This window comes from Mus caroli, chromosome 17, assembly GCF_900094665.2.
Source record: "Mus caroli chromosome 17, CAROLI_EIJ_v1.1, whole genome shotgun sequence".
Taxonomy (NCBI): domain Eukaryota; kingdom Metazoa; phylum Chordata; class Mammalia; order Rodentia; family Muridae; genus Mus; species Mus caroli.
Genome location: NC_034586.1, coordinates 66,163,667 through 66,181,607, shown reverse-complemented (window position 1 = coordinate 66,181,607; position 17,941 = coordinate 66,163,667). Strand labels below are relative to the sequence as shown.

At 38.3% G+C, this 17,941-nt stretch overlaps 1 protein-coding gene across 6 annotated transcripts in view; it reads right to left on the bottom strand.

The window, feature by feature from the left end:
- Dlgap1 (DLG associated protein 1) overlaps positions 1-17,941 on the bottom strand; it is an 826,285-nt gene that overhangs the window by 602,864 nt on the left and 205,480 nt on the right. For 2 of the 6 annotated variants that reach the window (XM_021186023.2, XM_029471241.1), the window contains exon 3: positions 2,885-2,993. The exons of the other annotated variants lie outside the window; for them this stretch is intronic. The gene's annotated coding sequence lies outside the window, so the exon portion shown is untranslated. The remainder of the gene's footprint in view (positions 1-2,884; positions 2,994-17,941) is intronic. 6 annotated transcript variants of the gene reach the window in all.

Genomic DNA, 17,941 nt, shown 5'->3' with positions numbered 1-17,941 from the left:
AAATAAATAAATAAAGAAAGAAAGAAAGAAAGAAAAAGAAATGTTAGACCCCAAAGTACTATAAACTATTTCTCCTGCTGAGACATGCAGCTTGTCATATGAGCTTGATCAGAACATCCCTGAAAAATATCATAAAAATCCATCTCTTCTGGTCTCCTTGTGGGTTCAGTGACCCAACTGTGTAGCTGCTTTATTATTGTACCCAGCCAACCTGATTGCCTGAAGGACTCACCACCAATAGACATGCTGACATGGAATCAGGTGCTCTCACAGGGTCTACCCATAGACAAAGGACTACAGGCAACCAAGGACCAAAGGACTTATGAGAGTTGAAATAATGATGGTCTCCAGTGATGAGCCTCCTCTATGGCTAGCCAATATCACAACACCCATAAAATCATATACCTACAAAACATTAAACAAACTGAACAGATTTTATTTATATCAAATCTATATATTTAGTCATATATATGAATATATGATATATGCTAGGGACACCACACACACACACACACACACACACACACACACACACACACCAGCAACAACTGAAGAAGAAGAAGTCATGATTTCAAGATGTAATCAGAAGGGGATACATAGGAGGCTTGGAGGGAAAAAAGGGAAGGGGAAATTATGTAATCCTATTTCCATTTAAATATTTGCTAAAACTTAACTTTAAAAACTAACCTTACCCCATATTGATGTGGTGTGAATGAGTGAAAGGCCCTAATAGCCCTAACCAGAAGTATAGCATCTCAACACCCGTTTCCTCAAATCATCAGATACGAAGCAGAGTGTCTTCTATGTGAAACCAAACTTCACAGCCCTCCTTACAAATGAGCATGTCCTTGGATATTGTCAGTCACAGAGTCCCAAATATTTCTTATTTTAGAAGGTTAAAGAGTAAGATCGTTCGGTCCCTCAAGTGTGGGTCAATGGAGTTGGTTTGACTTTGGGAACATAATTTTCGGTCATGTGATGCTCCACAGATCCTTGCACTATTTCCTCTCATATCGTTTATATGTGTTGCATACATTATTTATCCAAACCCTTCTTTCATCTTCTTAGTCCTTCAAGCATGTCAAATTTGCCCTCTAAAGACACGTTTCCTCTTCTTCCGCTTCACTCATGTTGAAGATTCTCAGCTAAGACACCTTTCCTGAAAATTAAACTAGTTATCCCCTGGCTTGTTTTCAACAGGCAAGGTCATCTTGGAAAATCTGTTGTTTATTTTGATCATACAGTGTTTTTATGATTTTTCAGTGAGAAATATGTGTAGTTTTCTCATGTATTGTTTTCCTTAAGGATGTTACAATGTAGTTTATTCCATCTGGACTTGAGAAAAAAATTTTGTTGCCATTCTTTTTAGTGTAAATGAGCCTTGGCTGTATCAAATTTACCACCAGATAACACATAAGTAAATAAACATATTTGCTCAAGGAACTAAGAATTGAAAAGAATATAGAATCCCAAGTGCAAGTTCTTCAGAAATATGTTCCTAATATCAATATTCCACTACTAACAAATCTCTTAAAATTAAGATTTTTCTGGCACAGCAATACTTATAAAACCAGACAGAATGAATAGAGACATAAAGAAACTATGCCAATTGATTCTCTATGTATGTGTGATTAACGAGAAAATATAACACATACAATATAGCACATATTATATTAAATGAGTTACATAATTAGGCCTACAAGGGATTTCCAGTTACAAGTCAATGAAATAGTGTTTTTCCCCCCTAATGTGAACTGAATTGCTAAGAACATTAGGATCTGAAAGGTGGTTTATTAGAAATTTTCAGAAGTTCTGCATTTTCCTTCAAAGGGCAATTGCTGCCCTGCTCATAAGCTCCATGTTTTTTTTTTTTTTCATGAAATCATATGAATTTACACAGTTTCACTTGGCTCACTGATGACAGATAATAAGGGAAACACAAGGGGTAAATGCCCTTTTACCCGAGTGACATGAGGCCCACAGGTCACTGGCCCTCTGTGGGCCACGCTAGATGGATACTTGTCCTAAAGGGGAGGATGGCACATGCCTTCCTCAGCTCTCATCTTTGTTTTGCTCAGGCAACTCATCTTGGGTTTACTAATCGCCAATGCCACGCTACCCATATTTGGGTTACGACTTTCTCACCAAACCAACTGGTTCCAATCCAAGACTGGTTATTCATTTCTGAAATTCAGAAGTTTTGAAACTTAGCAGGCCCTTTCAGAGAACTCTGAGAACTTAAGGATCCTGAACACAGTGGGTCATGTTTAGTCCCAGAGTTTTTGAATCAGTAAGGTCTGTGGTGAGATCCTATATTTACGTTTTTATGCCTATTAATAATTTCTTGTTACCATGCAAAGGACTATAGTGCTGCACTTTCAAACCCAGTTTGTTGGTTTGACTGTCTGTCTGTTGCTACCTTCCTGGTTCCGATCCCCATCCTCAACCCCTTCTCTTTCTTTCTTGTCCCATTCTCCTCAAAGACCTCTTCCTGACTCCGTGTCACCCTTATTCCAAGATACTCTTTTTTGGAGGAGCCTTTTCCTCACTATCTATGCCCTTAAAATTCCCCCACCATGGTCTCTTGTCCAGTTCCCTCTATAAACACAAATATGTATAGAGTAATATCTAAGTTCTGCATTTGAAAAAAAGTGGCAATTATATTTGAGTCTGTTTTACTACACTTTAAATAAGTGATTTTCAGTGTCAGTCATTGTCTTGGAAATGCTGTGGTTTCGGTTTTACTCATGGTTAAGTTAAATCCCATTGTTTGTATAACTATATAACTTTTGCTCATTATTTATCTATTGATGGGTATCTGGGCTGTCTCCATTTTATTAAGCATCTCTATGATATACTGACTGAGGCTCCTTGAAATACATACCTAGGAGTAGTACATCTGAGCCATATGGTCATTCAAATTTTCTTTTCTGAGAAGCTTCTGTACTGACTTCCATGGTAGCCATAGCATTTAACATTCTCAACAGCAATCGCTGGAAAGTAATTAGAAAAAAAACACCACTCACAATAATTTAAAAATAAAAACAAAATAAAAACAAAACAAAAACTTTGTAAGGACTGACCAAAGAGGTGAAAGATCTTTTTAGTGAAGTTTTACGACATTGAATAGATTTTACAAAGCAGAATAATTCTACATTTATAGATTGGCAGAGTGACTATTGTGAACATTAGCTAATACACCGTCTAGACTGAACATAACCCTCATTAAAATTCCAGTACTACTCATTTGAGAACTAGAAACAATCCTAAAGTTCACAGGGAAGCACAAAGGTCCTGAACAGCTGAAGTATTCCTGAGCAGAAAGATCAAAAGACTCCTAAATTGTACTCCAGATTAACAGTAACAAAAATAACATGGTTCTAGTCCCCAAACAGACATGTCAAACAAAGGAACAGAACACTCAGATATAAATCTACAAAGATAAAAATTATCTAATTTGACAAAGATTTTAAAAATATCTTCTCAAAAAGATAAAGCAAGGTTCAATTAAAAAATATTTGTATGCAGAGAAATGGAACAAGGTCAAGTTCTTGAATGGTCCTTCAAAAGAGTCAATTAAAAATTATCAAAGACCTTTATACAATATCTAGGTGAGGAAAATTTCTAGAGAAATTTGTCGAACACTTTAAGATATATGTCTATGCAAGGATTTTCTGAAAAGAACTCAAACGGCACAGGAAATAACAGCACAATTGGACAAGCATTTACATGAAAATGAGAGAACTACATGTTTAGGAAATAAAACAACTGTTGTACTTCAGAGATGGCTGAGAACTGAGAATCATCTTCCTGACTATACATCAGACAAGGAGGTAGTATCCAGAATGAGTAAAGCACTGCAAAATTAAGTATTTGTTTGCAAGCAAACACATTCTAGCAAGTTCACAGATGGTGCTGATGTACTCGGGGCAGGACACTTGAGTACCAGCTCGTGAACCAATCAGTGATTTCATAGGCAATTTTTCTTCTGCAGTAGGTGAGGAGGATGAATTCTGACTGTAAATCCATAGCTAAAATTAACATACACAGCGTCAGCTCGGCAGACAGCTCTGAGAAACAACGGTTTCATACAAAATGCAAATGCATGACAAATTATTCAGAGCCTGCAAAGAGATCTATCTTTGTTAAGTGGAAGAATGAAGAAAATGAAATCATTTAGCATCAATATAAAACAAATAAAAATGCAAAATTCAGCAGTACTTGTTTTAAGATTTGTGACGGTACCAATAAAAAATGGGACTTAATTTCCTTTTATTTTATGTTTAAAAATACTCATTTTGGGGAGCTGCTACTACATTTCTACACATTGGTAAGTTCGTGGATATTTTGGAATACTATCCAGGCAATAGTTTTGATGGAATATTGACTAGCCAAAGATATTCTTTTGTGAGTTCTTTAAAATACTTCTTAAAATTCCTCTGTAACTAACAAATGAAATCTATCTATCTATCTAAATTATACATATATAATTTATATATATAATAACCTTTATATATATAATAACATTTGTTGGAGTATCTGCATATTGTAGAGTTTCTTAAACCAAACTCTCCTTTGCAGTTATTTATCAGGTTTTCCACTTGCTATTATGTAAAGAAGGGATACATTGTGATTTCTATCTCACAAAAAAATTAAGGTGACAGATAGGTATACCTTATAGCATTTTCTTTATCCTTAATGGTTTCAGTATTTTACGGTTCTGTTTTATTTTGAAGAAAGTATCCTTCAATAACACTAAAACACACCCCAATTCTTTGTTTAGGAAAACCGTAGATAATTCTTCAGGGTGGGTTATACAAATATCATCCACCTGAGTCACTATCAAGATTTATCTTGTTAAATGGGCATAGCACCAACTTGCCCTCTAAGTTCATCTCCCATCATCCATACCCACCGCTTAGTGAAGCTCCCATAACTCATCTGAGAAGTCTCTTCGTGTATTTGATGGTGGTTAATACAGAAACTCACAAGTAGTCAGCAGGAGGAGAGTGAGTGTCAGAGGGCTGCTCAGTCACAAATGGGACATCTACGTTACAGCCCACCCAGGCTCAGGGAACATCAGGAAGAGGGCTCAGCAATACTGTAAATGCCAGAGCAGAATGAACAGCATCTTCTGGACAGCAGCACCACTGCACTAATAAAGGCAAAGCAACATGGCTGCCTACACAAGACCTGTGAGAGATAAAGCCAGGCCATACTCTAGAAGGCTCACTTTCCCCACACCATCTGAGGAGCTAATTACTAGTGATGGATTCTAGGGGAGGGGGTGTCAGTTTTCTTTCCGCCTGCTTTGGCTCCTGACAGGTTGATCGGGCTCGAGTAGATAGCTCCACACGTGGGTACAGTCAGTACAAACTGGACTTTGTGTTATTATGAAAAAGGGGTACATGTGGTTTATAGGGTGTGGGGTGGAGCGTTGATCAGAGAGGATTCAGGGGAGAATAGAAAGAACTGACGATGAAATGTATCTTATTGCACTTACACACATGAAATTCCTAAAAAGATATCCATATAGATCTGGAATGAAGGACATTTATAAACACCGCACTATTTCACGGGATCAGGTTAGATTTGATGTTATAAATTCAAAACTAGAAAATGATTTTCTCCTGCAGAGGACATTCATATTCTTTCACGTTTCCTTTGAGAAAAGGCAAAAACTGATCTTTGCTTTATTCTCTTTCAAGTATTATTTTCAGAAACATTAAGATACCAGGCAAGAAGAAAAGGGGAAGGCCAGCAGACATTTGTTCTGGAAAAGGAGCTAGAATTTTATTTTAAGAGAACTGTTCTCATAAGGTAACAGGTAACTTGGTAATGCTTTTGCTATAGTTTGTAAAATTCAGCAAGTAATTTCTTCATATCTTGGTATGAGTACGGTATGGTTAAACCATGTACAATTATTTTACAGGTTAGAGTGATCTAATATTAGCAGTTTTATATTGTTCAACCTAGAACCCACCATCGTTGCTATATGGTACCATGTATATCTAGAGCTGCAATAACTCAAAATATTACCTCAGTATCAAAAGTTGTGTAAACATGTATAGGTGAGGAGAAACATACTTGGAAGATAACACTATAATTCCTAAATCTATAAAGTCTCAATATTACCATACTAATTATCCTTGATGTTCTAACATTTTGTGGGTAGCCAAACTGTGACTATATACTTCACAGTGTATTAAAACAATGACATAAAACCCAAGAAAGGCATATGGCCTGTTTCAGCAGCTTATGTTATAACATGATTCTTCAGTACCTTTCGTTTCTGAAGTAAGGGATTTTACAAGAAAAAAAAAAAGGAAATCTTGTTTCTGCAGCTCGACTGCTCTGCTGTTAATTCAACAAAACAATATTTCAACATCTCTACAGCCTTAGCATGAGCAATGCTAGTTTTCCTCATAAGCAATAGCCCTACATTAGAAAATGAGCAGCCAGTGCCAGGACACAGCAGCACAGGGATCGCCCAGAGTCCCTGTGCAATTCACAGACCTTACAGCAGGAAGTCAGAACTTGCTTAAGCAGAATCAGATTGCCAGGAAGAGCTATGCTTCCTTTAAAGTAAGACTTGGCTTTGTTGTTATTTCAGCAAGACTTGGAGCATTTATATCAATGGGATGCAAAGATGCTCTTATTACTGCGATCACACCAATATGCTGCAGTATATACTAAGACCTGAAGGCAGGGCTCTGGTTCATCACTGCCTTCTGTGCATGCCTCCACGGTATATCATCATAATAGGACCTTATGAGCTTCAGGTCCCTAAGATTCAAGTACGTCTCCTGAAAATTTACAACTACTTAGCATCATTGTTTGATTAGAAAGAAACACTCCCAGTAGAACTTTGTCTTATAACTAAAGAATTGTTATAAGGTTGTGTCTCTGCATGTGTATCTGCCTGTCTGTCTGTCTGTCTGCCTGTCCTTCCAACCATGTCTTCAGGTATCTCAAGGACATATGTCATATATTGGCTAGTAAGAACAACATAAACAAGCTAGAAAATCAGGTTTGTGAAATTCTTGGCACAGATACTAAAACATATTCTAAATAATTTTTCACCCTCTGTTGGAGAAAATCATGGCAGCTGTTATTTGGAGCAAGTCAAACAAATTTTTCTATTTATTATTTCTTGAACCAAGATTAACTCTAATTGTGTATATGATTTTATGTGATAACAGAATGCATTGATATTCATGTGGATAACTCCAGAGCATGCATTTTCAATTTAAAGTAAATGTTTCTACTATTTAAAATCATTCCATCCTGGTGTATAATAACTGGTAGTTAATCTCTATTACCAGTTTTCCATTTTATAGTCTTTTGGTTTTCTTCATTGAAAATCTTTATTTTCTTTTGTTTGTTTTAAAAGTGGGGCATGTTTTCTAAAACACTCAGAGCTTTGGAATATTCTCATGGACGAAGTGGTACTGTATCTGTCTTTAATATAACATATGTTCTAATTTCTAAGTGCTGAAAGCTCAACAGATAACACACTACCAGCTTTCCCATCAGAGAGAGGTTCAAGCTTCCACAGGGACTGAGTAGCCAGGAGAGACCATTGTGTTCAAATTCAGATCGAAAGGGTAGAGTGCTTGTGTGTACACCTCTTTTATGCCATATATCTCCTTGATTCTGGGGGATTTTTAAGCTTCAGGAAAATTACTTGGAACAGGAAACAGAATCCTGCAGTATATGACAGAATAAAGCAAGTGTGGCAAAGACAAGGGTGAGGCAAGAGGCTCATTCTAGATAACCACATGGCAGTTATTTTAAAACACTCAGTGACATTTGTGAACTCATTTTACTTTGCTGCTCCCTCTATGAGAGACCAGAGAGGAGGAGAGACGAATCAATTTCATTATACTATCAGATTTCAAAGTAGAAAAGGTCTATAAGATAAAATGTCTTATCCAAAATGTCCCAGAATCCTGTGAGTCTCCCAGAATACTGGCTTATGTTAAAATCTGATGATGCTACAAACAGCTCTCTGCCTCTTGCAAAGTCTATCTTGGGTTTAGTTCTGCACTAATGAGCTAAGTAGACACCAATGTCTCTCAAACCCAAAGGAGATTACCACCTTCACAGTGAGATGGAGGACAGACGGCAGCAGCTGGGACCACATTTTCAATTTCTTTACAGTATTTATGTCTTGGAGTCTGGTGTGCATTTTATTTCACTCAACAAGGGCTTACTCTATCCTAAAGGAAAACTTTCTTGACTTCTCAAGTATTTCCTAGCCATCTGGTTTGCAAATGGCTCTCTCCCTTAAATAACTGTCTCTTACATCATTTCTTTACAGAGATGGCTTAATTTGTTGACTAATTCAAGAGGAGAGTTGAGACATTTAGATACTGTTAACATGAATGAAGGAGAGGGAAAATACAAAGGGGGCTTCAGGTGACTTGTGTACTCTCTATTCAGCTCCTGGCTTGTCATTTCTACCTGAATTTCTACTTAATTTTGATTAATATGGATTGAATTCAGATAAATGTCTCATTTATTTAAACAAAAATATTTAAATCAAATTTATTATCTTATGATTGTATTTTTGTCACTCAAATACATTAAATATTTTCATTCTAAAAGCAACTTACTATGTTAGGATTATGCAATGTAATGTTTCAATTTTCATACCCTAATGCTTTATTTGTATTGTAGGCCTTGACAATTAATAACTTAAGGAGTTTTAGTATATTGTGTTTAATTAATTATTTGAATTACATACGTTCAGGGTTTATGCTACATACACATATTATGAATAATATGACGTTGAGCAATAAATCCATCCGAGTATATATTCTTGAATATGTAGTCAATATAGTGAAAATATGTTATTTAAAAATATAAAGTGTATAATATATTTTATATACTTTCACATACATAATGGTACAGAAATAAGATTTATCTCTCTCTATATATACGTGTTTGTGTGTGTGAATTTTATACCTTATTATTAAATCCAGTAATTAGGTCATAATGATAACTAAGTTTTGTGTTTCTAATCTATTATGTTAATGTCATCAACAAAAGAAAATAGGCAATATATTTTTTCAATGCAACTCATATATATATTACAAAATTTCTAATTTAATTGTTTTAAAAATGATTTTCAAGTTCATAAACATCCTCTGACTTTCTCTCCTTTGTAGTCACCCTCAATACAGTGAAGCCATCCCTTGAAAGTCAACCAGACTATGTCACTTTGTTCATAAATATCTCAAATGGCTGTCCTTATTACTCATCACAGTCTATGTTGTCTCTACATGTGAGGTAGCCCTTCGGTTTCATTCACACTCATGAGTCCTCCAGCCCAAACACAGCGTTTACTCTGCATGTTCCATCTCAGCCTGTGACATGTCCATACCCAGAAATTGTTGAGCATCTAAGACCAGCTATGTAGGGACGTCCTCCGCAGTGAGAGGTGCAACCCCTTTCCCATCTATGGAAATCCTAACCTATTCCATTCACCCTCTCCTGCTTTAATTTTTTCTTTCTCACTTACAAGTATATGGCATACAGATGTACATGTAATAATATGTCATTCCTCACTATATATTCTTTATAGAATATTGAATGGATGAAGACAGGCTTTAGAATATTTCCTTCATCACTTATTTACATAGCAGAGGACACTGTCTGGCACAAAGTAGGAACTTAATATAGAGATTTTGAATGAGTGGATCATTAGTGAAATTCTGTCTTGTTGAATTAAGGAAAAGTCTTGGGTGTGCAAAGACCGAATGTGTACCTAGATATTTAGTGATAATAAAGAGTCCATCAAATTAATGGCTTGACTCGATTGAATGTTCTAGCAAAGAAAAAGAAAATGAATGTCTATACAAAGAAGGCTTTCCCAGCAAAGCAGCAGGCACAGCCTATACCATGTCAGTCCAGTAGGGTTTCAATAATAACGGACAGTAGATCTGTTTCTCAGTTTCAGCGTCTCCATATCAGCCTGCAGTGAGGAACACTTCTTCCTCTGCCGTTCTATTCTGTTACCCACATTACACCTAACAGTACCTAATGTTGTGTACTCCAGTCACGTATTCAGACAGGCCACTTGACATTGTTGCACCTCATTAATGAACAGAACTAACACTGCACTAAACAACTCGCACCTGTAAACCTAATGGATGCTGATCTTGGCTGGGGGCAGAGCTGGGTCTGCAGATGCGTGGGAATGCTCTTTCCCTTACTCCCAAATTGTCCTTTCTCTTCACCAACAGCAGCTGCATGAGAGAAGGCAGACCAACCTTGGTGTTGATAATTTGTGCCAAGCATAATTGTGCTTTGGGTACCACCCTGCTATCACCTCCTCTGAGCGGTTAAAAGAGCAAAAGACCTGGGCTGCCAGGTCACTCCTTCTGTGCACATGAGAAGGAGTCCTGATCCCAGCATGGTGGGCGGGACAGTTGTGAGTGATTGTCCCACAGTTTATGCATCATGTTTCATTAATGTCTAAACACTATTTTCTTCTGCCTTTGGGACATTTGTTCTCATTACCTTCTCGTGCCTGTTACCCTTGTTCTTAAGCAGGATTTTTACTGAAAAATGGCTTCAAATTAGGAAAAAGGCTGTTTTGATATCAATTCTAGGTGATTTCCCAGTAGGAAGTAGTGAAAATATGTCCCCTACATCCAACAGATTCTGACAGTAAAGGTGGCCTATAAAACAAGACTTCAAAATGAATTTCTACTGCATAAATTACTTACAAGCAGATTCCCATGAAGAAGAAAATAATTAAACCCTGTGGTTGGGAAAGATGCACCCATATATCCTGAGTCAGCAAATACGAGCAATATATGAGTACAATAATATGTGTGTAAACACACACACACAGACAGACACACAGACACTCATACATACACACATACATACACACATATGCACACATACATACATACATACACATAGACACATACACATACATGCACATACATAAATATATATGAACACATACACACACATGCACTCACATGTACAAATACACACATACACATATACACACACATAAACACATACACACTCAAACACATATAAACTCACACACATATACACATACACAGACACACACACAAACTCACACACGAGACAAGCAGATTCCGCTCCACTTCTAGTCAAGAGAGACTATAAAACCATGTGAATATTCTTTTAATTATATTAAGGATATAAAATTTAAGCAAATATTTGGAGTGTCCTGTTGTATTAAGAATTATACATCTCCCTGTCTTAACTTTTTATATAATGAATTAATATTTAGGCTTACTTTGAAATTTGATTCCTTTAATTTCATGTCTGGATGATTTTGATTCTATATGAGAATGTTTATACTAATTTCATTATTTAAACAGTTAAACTTTTGAATAAACAGAAACAATGTGAGTCTAAAAAAAAAAACATGTGAAGAACTTATCAATGTAAAATTTAAAAGGGTTTGGGTGAGAGTTAAACCAAAATACGTAGCACTACATAGAAACACAAAAGTGAAAAGGACTGTAAATACAGCTTCCAGGAAAACACAACACAGACAGGCAGATAGACAGATGGATCCCTCCCGACAAACACACACATACACATACACACACCCACAGAGGGGCAGGGGTAGCCAAAGACACACAGAGAAGCAGAGACAATATCTTTCTCTTTTAAAGTCTTCATATATTTGCATTTTAAATTACTTGGTTTTGTCTTATAGAAGGTTCTCCAGATATGGCTTATATAACATTTCAAGCTAGGATATCTGTCATGTTCACTTAGTCTATGAACTTGACTTTCAGGGGGGAACATGACACCTGGAGGAAAGACAGTGGGCAGTAATGTAGAGCTCAGCCACAGAAGCCCCAATCTCTGCCCTGGAGTCCATCTCTGAGTACCAATGCCAGATACAACAGATTTAATACAGACTCCATAGCAAATCCCCCAATTTGCCAAGACCTTGTCAAGTCTCTAAGAACTGAGGCTCTCACTTGATACATCAGTCAGGACACCCATGAAAGCTTTGCATCCTCAGATTTCAGTGAAAACAGAGCATTTCAAATACAGCCTTTATTTGTTAGACAGAATGAAATAAAAAAAAATTATCTGGTGCCATCAAGCTCAAAGCAGGCCTAAAATCTCAGCACTTGCTGGGTGTGGTGCAGGCAGGAGGATTAGGAGATGAGGGTGGTCCTCAGCTACAGAACAAGTTCAAGACCATCACGAGCTGCATGGTTTACAGGAGACCTACTACAATTTTATGCCCAGAGCATCCATTATTTCTGAGGTCCCTCTAAGCCTTCACAGTTAATTTTGGATGCCTGCTGGAGGCATCACTCAGTAATGTTCCAGGCTCTGTCCCAAAGCTTTTCTGTTCCAGGTGCACAGTTCTGTGTGGGCTCCTAGGGGCAACTAGAACCAAAAGTATTATATACCGAGACAGGACTCTGCATGTCAGTCAAGCAAAGACTCCCTCCCAGGGACTAGAGCAGCTACTTTGTTCCTGGGGAAGCATCCTGTGTACTGCTTTGAGAGCCTTGGAAATCTCCCATGGGAAGGAAGGTATCTGCGGAGCTTCAAAGTCCTCTCCATTATGTTTGTCTTACTTTCACCCCTCTGAGATTGTGAGTGTGCAAACCAAGCCTCTTTAGTTGGACTTCTGTATGAGTGAGCCTGCCACTAGAGTGACTGGCAGGGGACAGAGTATCATTAAATAAAACCTATCAGTACTCATGCAGTGAGTTGAGAAATTTGAGGCTGATGATGGCTTCCTTGTGTAATTACACTGAAGAAAGCTGAAGAAGAAAGAAAGATGGCAGCTGTGCCTGCTCACAGCATTAACGTTTGGACTCTATTTTACACAAAAGACTCACCTCTCTCGCAGCCATTGGTGTTTAAAAGATTTGTGATTTCCCTTTAAGCAAATACTTAAGGAGCAAAAGCAGAATATTCAAAACAAACAACATGTCTAGCTTTACCCTACACTCCCAAAATAACTGCTTTTGCAGAATTCAAATGCAGTCATTGAAGATAAAACAATTACTGATGGCAAGACAAGGGAACACTACCCAAGATGTCAGTGTGGTTTATCACCCCAGAGCTGACCGACCATCAGAGCAGAATCCACAGACCACATGGGCTTGCCATTCAGCACAGCCACCTCTTCCCACCTTAAACAAAGTCACATTTTCTTTCTTATTTTTCCAGAATATTAGAAGCAGAATGCTTTGAACAGACTCAGGGACTGATATTTTGATTCAAAGTGCCCTGGCCTAATGCTGCTGGCTGGTATTTGAAATTCCAGGGGAAGAACAAGTGCGGGCTACAGATGCAGCGCAAGAGTGGATGACGTGCGTGCACTCACCCATTTGCTCTGCTCCTGAACAAATATCAAAGGGGCCTTCATTTCTCAGGATAGTCAAGAAAGAGGAAAAACCCCCAAGACATACACATAGGTATCATGCTGCAGAGTCTGTGGCCAACCACCTTCAACAATTCTGTTTCCACTGGCCCTTCAGAGGATGAACATCTATCTACTGAACTGACCTTAGATCAAACGCTTCTATCCAAAGCATTTTGTTCTGAACACGTGCTGTGTGGTTAGGGCTGGGATGGTTGTATCTATACTCAGCTGCACATGTTTGTTTTTTTTTTTTGTTTGTTTTTTGTTTTTTATTTATTTTTTTATTTTTATGCCATAGTTCCCTAAACAACAGTCTTATAACTATTTGCATAGCATTTACATTGTGCCAGGTGCTATATAGAGTGAGAGTAAGCTATAGGTTTATGATATGCCAAAGAATCGAGTCAGTGAGAAAACTGAAACTGAAAAGCATTCTCACATAGGTGACACACCCTGCTCTCAGAACTCCCATGGAAAAACCCATACCGATCCCCAGGGCAATCATTAACTTTGTCCCTAGAGGCATCAGTCTGGACACCCATGAAAGCTTTACATCCTCAGATGTCAGTGAAAACAGAGAATTTTTCAAATACAGTTTTTATTTGTTAGACAAAAAAAAAAGTTAGATAACTTTGTGAGAAAATGAGCATACATACCTGCTCAAGCCCTGGATGGTTTTGTCAGAGAAGACCAAATTCTTTTGGGATTCAAAGAAATTTCAATTTTTACCCTTGTATGTTGCTTCAACTATTTTGGCTTTGGGATGCTGTCCACCGTGTACTATACCCAGGGGAGGCTTTCCTCTCTCAAATTTTATGAAAGAAGTGTGCTTTAGAGAATATAGGGCCCCCAGTGGAGGAGCTAGGGAAAGTATCCAAGAGCTGAAGGGGTCTGCAACCCTATAGGTGGAACAACAATATGAACTAATCAGTACCCCCAGAGCTCGTGTCTCTAGCTGCATATGTAACAGAAGATGGCCTACTTGGCCATCATTGGGAAGAGAGGCCCCTTGGTCTATCAAACTTTATATCCCCCAGTACAGGGGAATGTTAGGGCCAAGAAGTGGGAGTGAGTGGGTAGGGGAGCCCGGCGGGGGGGGGGGATAGGGGACTTTTGGGATAGCATTTGAAATGTAAATGAAGAAGATATCTAATAAAAATTAAAAAAGAGAGAATATGAAATCCATAAGCTAAAGCTATTTCCTATGTATCAGCCTGGCTTCTTTTTTGCTTCTGTCTGCTCTAGATATTAGGTGGGCACACAACAACTTTGAGCATCAGCCTAGTTTTCCCATCTTGTGTCACATGATGCAGGGCTGGGGTTGAGAATAAGGAAGAGGACACATCTCATTTGTGACAAGCACTTCCTGAGAAGTTTCCTTCTCATCATGCAAATAGGGAATCTTGATCCTTAGATATGGTTGTTTGCTCCACATGCCCAATACAGGGACCCTATATAGAGTAAAGATGTACTTGGGTTCTGGACTCAGTTAGCAATAAATACCTGGAAACTAATACTCTTAGACTGAGACAGATTAGAATCAGAACAATTGGTCCAAACTGCCCCAATTATGGAGGCATTCACACCCAGTGAAGTTTCATGGTCACCCAGGTTATAAGCAGAGGACTGACCCAAGGTTTTAATTCTGAGACACTTAGCAGTTGGTCTGCAGGGCAAATCTAGTCAATCAAGATTTCCCTAAGATATCACTCTTACAACAAAGAATCTTGTCCTGCATTTGGGAATACTATCCACAAATCTAAAATGATGCTTTTAACCACAGTATTTTATATTATCTTAAAGACAATGCAAAGCAGGAAGGCATAGAAAATTCTATATAATGGGTTGCCCAATGGTCTATGCCCATATATGAAAACTGAGAGAAAGCTGAGACAAAGATTTTTTTTTTTCCAATTCGATTCTACTTCTGTCTTTTAGAAAACCACACAGAATCAAATAATGCTTTACAGTGCCTTCAATTCCTCACATCTCCAAAGAAGGAAAGAAAGACAGGTAAAATGTGACCTGAAGTAGCTTCCTTCTGGAAGAAATGCAGCCACAACAACCAGGAAGTGCAGCAGTGCGCAATGGTGCTAATCTGTTGTCTCAGGGGTGCAATTCAGAAATACAGTCTAGGAAGATATTCAGAGGAGCCTAAAAATGAGCACGGTGGGTCAGGGAGGGTCACAATCAGCTCAAAGTGAGGAAGAGATGCTGGGGCTCTGAGGAGTATAACATGGCCATCATGTCAAGGATGCTAGATCCAAACCCAGTGCCAGCATTTAGACTCCACACATGGTCAAGCTTCTCTGTGCTTTATTTTGTTCTTCATGAGTGACCGCAGCAATCTGGGGGGGGGGGGAATTGGAAACAAGGCAGCAGACAAAGGAACACAGCACTTGTTTCCATTAGTCTCCAGCCTCTGATTCCTGACCTCTTAATGTATGCTTTTACTCAGCAGAGCAATGCCTTCCTGTCATCTTGCAGGGCAAAAGTGTGCCTTTCCAAAACTTTTATTTTTACCTCCTCCCACCGTATGTACATATGTATGCATGCACACACATGTGCATGTGCGTGTTTGTGTAAAACCATAGCAGCTAATCCCCATTGTTCATGACTCACAAATGGAACAAATGTCTTTCTGCTGTTGTTTGGTATTTCCTTAAGCTGAGGCTATTTCTCATTAAATTCCATTTTGTATCTTCAAGACTAAAACTAAATCCAATAAATTATTACTTAAACCAGCAGTAAAGTGATATAAAATAGTATTTCTGAAAATACACTTACCATAAATTTCAACTTTTATTTTTGTAAACAAAAAAGTAGCACAAACACAATCAAGTTAAATGTAAAACAGCGGAGACTTCCTAAAGTGGAAAGTTTCAACTTATTCTAAGGAGAGGTCATGAAATTTTCAGGTAAAAGGATAGATCTAGTGAGGTAACACAGAACCCGAAAGGCAAAGGCTATATATTCTCTCATTTGGGTTTCCTAGCTCCAAATTATCAGATGTGCAAGGAAGAATGTACAATATGCAGTAGCAACAGAAACCAAAATGGTATAAAGAGATCATACATGTGCAATGTGTGTGCATGTGTGTGTACGCGCGAGCATGTGCGCTTGCTTGCTTGTGTGCATGTATGAACGATACAAACAGCAGGAAACAAGTAAAAATAAAACTTCAAATACGGTTTGGTTTCTTCAGCAAGGGTTTGAGTATGTGTCAGGAAGGGACTAAGAAAGCTCAAGGGGTTCTGACATCTCATGGCCATACACACACAGGGAGATGTTAATCCAAGGTGAACCGCTGACTCTCTGCATCGCCATGCACACATCATCTGATGTACGGTTCTCTTGGCCAGCCCTGTGGCAACAACCAATCAAAAGCTATATTAGTAATGAACATCATACCTCTGCCGCAATCCTGCATCACCTGGATTTGTTTTACTTCCTTAGATTTATGAGATTTACTCGAGCATACTCAGCATAGCATTCTTTAGGAGGAAATAAATCACATAGATATATTTTACTTAACTCCCACTCTTTAGAGGGCAACACATGTCTGTGGGTGCTATGGCTTGCACACACACACACACACACACACACACACACACACACACACACACACACGACTTCTATACCTTTGAGTTCTACCTCTGTAGACTGAACCAGCTTTAGATCAGAAATAACAGTAGAAGGCTGTGGAGATGGCTCAGTAAATGAAGTGCTTACTATGCAAGCCTGAGTGTGGAAGCTCAGATGCCCAGAACACATGCAAAATTTTAAGGGGATCATGGTGAAGACATGCAAGTCCAGCCTCAGAAGACATAGACGAGCCCTCCACATCACACTGGCTAGCCCAAGTAGCAACATCTCTGAGCTCTGAGTCTGACTAAGATGCCTTGCTTCTGTGGGTCATGTAGGAAAAGCATCCAAAGATGTATCTAGCAACGACCTTGGGCTTCCACATGCATGTGCAACCATGTACATTTCTTCCCACAGGTTCCCTACGTGTAAACATGTATATACACATCACACCCATGAAAACTGAGAAAGAAAAAATAATCTATGAATCATAGTTTTTGTTGACAGTGCTATATAGTGAGCATGAAGATGGTTACATGTCTGGACTCAACATTTACAGACGCTTTTTCATGTCATGATTACATAGCATTTACATTGTATTGGATACTATATATAATCTGTAGGTGATTTAAGGTGTATGTAGGATGTGCATGGGCTATATGCAAATAGTGAATACTGTGTGTAAAAGACGTAACCATCCTGGATCTAGCCATCTAGGGATTTCTGAGACATTCATTCATTCATTCATTCATTCATCCATCCATCCATTCTCTTTCTTTTTTTTTTCTTTTTATTTTATTAGGTAATTTCCTCAATTACATTTCCAATGCTATCCAAAAAGTCCCCAATACACTCCCCACGCCCAGTCCCCCACCCACCCACCCCCACCCCTTGGCCCTGGCATTCCCCTGTACTGGGGCATATAAAGTTGGCAAGTCCAATGGGCCTCTCTTT